We start from the raw sequence: 2,573 nt of genomic DNA, 5'->3' as shown, positions 1-2,573 counted from the left end.
CAAAGAAAAATGACTACCAGAACAATAACTAACATTCCAATGCTCCAATGCTCCTATGCTACCAATGTACAAGCCCTGCACATCTCAATTAAGTCTCATCCAGGGTTGGATGAAGTGTTTAAGTTTCCGTCTACTATAGAATGACAGCTAAATAATTGATTGTGCCTGAGCATGCATTGCGTATGCCATTAACAAAGAACCAGAAGCAAATCGCTGATTCAAATTCCCATGGGGCTTAGTAGTAGCTACAATAGTGCCCTGTCTATTTTTCCAGCTGTAGAACCATTGCAGGAAATCCATGGAGAATCTAGAGGAAGTGAGTGAGTGAGAGTGATTGTGTGAGAGTGAGAGAGATAGACATATGTATCAAGTATGAGGTTTTATTAATGGATGCCAATAGTACTGTTGCACTCCAACATTAAACTACATTTAGTGCTAACTGGATGAGGGATAATAACAGCACTACTTAAATAAGCTAATTGAGCCTTTGTATAAGCCAATCATTGTGCTCCGTTTTTATCCCGGGAGCTTTAAAACAGTGTTTCTGATTGGAGGAGACATCCACATGGCAAGAACAGGCTCTTCCCACTGTTTGACACAAGCAGCTAATTGGCTGGAAATTAAAACTAATGAGCAATTACCCCATGAATGAACTTCTATTAAGGCCCGGCTTTCTCTGGCTCTCCATCTGAAACCATTCCCATTTAATCAATCTAAATAAATATGACACTTTCAAGTTGTGTAATTTACATTTCCTTCACAGTTCCAAGCACTCTGAGCCAAACAACATGATTTACCATCCCAAGAATCTCCAGGCTTCTGCTAAAAGGCTGAAGCAATCTTACACATCTGCTTCAATGATGAAATCAAAATTCTCCTCATTTACAGATTATCCAACATTGAAAGCACACAAATTTGACTAAAAAAAATACACTGCCCAGTAGAAAGCTACTGCGTCACTTCTGCCACCAGCCTTCATTGAATTTGTGATGATTGTCCTCTGACATGGTCCTAAAAGAGGGTTAAAAGGACAAGAGGAAGAGCTTGAGAGTAACTAAATAGATTCAAAACGTAACCTATATGTGAGAAAACTTTAGTTTTCGTGTACAACACTGGGAACATTTCAAGCAAACTAGGTTACAGATATCAATAGACGGGCTCAGCTGCTGCATTACATAAGGCTGAGATTAAATGATATTGCTTCGACAAAGAATTTAAAGACTTGCTCTTATTACATTTAGAAGAGGCATTTGACAAGAGTGAACAATTGCCATCATGCAAAATAAATTAAACTCAATTAAACATGTGAAACCCAAAGAAAAAAAAAATATATATATATATATATATATATATATATATATATATATATATATATATACACACACACACATACATATATATATATATATATATAAATAATAACTAGAAAATAACAAAGATTGCAGATAATTATCTCTGTGTTTCCTACTTCGCAGAAGCTGCTGAGAATAGCTTTGGCCATAAGACACGTACTGAGCTGCATTCAACAAAAAAGCAGTTCCTGATGAGTTCATTGTGGTTACCTATTGGTGGATTCTGGGGCACCACTTGGAGATTTCTGGGGTGTTGTTGGGATGGTGGAGGCGGTTACTAGGATGCTGTAGGTGGTTGCTAAGGTGAAATAGGCGAATACCAGGGTGACCTGTACAGTTTCAAAGATGTCCCGGGTTTTTTCGTTTCTCCTTTTTCCCAGCCCTTCTTTTAAACTTAATGTCTACGATAATTATTTTACTTTATTTTTGAGGATATAAGAAAGGGTTAAATGTAGCCCTCATCCTAGCCATGGTTATTAAATGTAGCCTTGAAAAACCGATCACATTCAACCAATAGTATTAGATATGCCTACTTTTAATGTTAATAGTTTATGATACATACAATAATGTTCTACTTTGACATATATACACATAGAGAATACACATACTCAACATTTAAATGAGGCTGGAAGAGCGCACTGCATTGCGAACAGAAACCTGATTCACCCTTTATCTGAATACCCAAACTCCCTTAAGCAGAGCCGTCTGAACCCGGGCCTGTTGCCACTGTTCCAACTTCCTCGTTCACTGGGATAAAGTCCTCTATAGGAAAAGGTCCATAACCATTTGTTACTTACCTTGATGTTGTTGATCCTAGACGAAGGAACATGCAGTCCTGCGACTGAGGTAACCAGGGAAGAAACCAACCCACTCCTTACACATCTTTGGATAACTCTATGTTCCCTAAACAGCTCATGTCCTATGAGTTCTTCCTCATCTCCCCTCACTCAATTACAGCTCAGCCATATCACTTTGGATTATTATCAATGATCACGATACTAGCAATGTTTCTTGGCTGTCACGTGGCCTGATAAACCATGCCGTCGTGCCTAGGTAAGGACTGGACTTTGCGAAAAGTAACTTATTAGTAGTGGATATATGAAGGGGAAGATGATTGATCCGGTTATTCGTTTGAAGTTGTAATTCATTGCTAGTTGACTTGTTGGCTACAGCGATTGCAACCGCTAACGCTAACCATTGACAAGAGAGTCGTGATGTCGA

At 38.4% G+C, this 2,573-nt stretch overlaps 1 long non-coding RNA gene across 1 annotated transcript; it reads right to left on the bottom strand.

Annotated features, from left to right (window-relative positions):
• Nucleotides 1–236: 236 nt before the first annotated feature.
• Nucleotides 237–2,573, bottom strand: LOC130402598 (uncharacterized). Its single transcript, XR_008903945.1, has 3 exons — nucleotides 2,150–2,573; nucleotides 1,563–1,650; nucleotides 237–1,011 (listed from the first exon to the last, which is right to left on the bottom strand). It is a non-coding gene; the product is annotated as an uncharacterized LOC130402598 (long non-coding RNA).

Source organism: Gadus chalcogrammus, chromosome 13 (assembly GCF_026213295.1).
Source record: "Gadus chalcogrammus isolate NIFS_2021 chromosome 13, NIFS_Gcha_1.0, whole genome shotgun sequence".
In the NCBI taxonomy this organism is placed as follows: domain Eukaryota; kingdom Metazoa; phylum Chordata; class Actinopteri; order Gadiformes; family Gadidae; genus Gadus; species Gadus chalcogrammus.
Note: the sequence above shows the minus strand (reverse complement) of the source record. Positions and strands in the feature narration are given on the sequence as shown.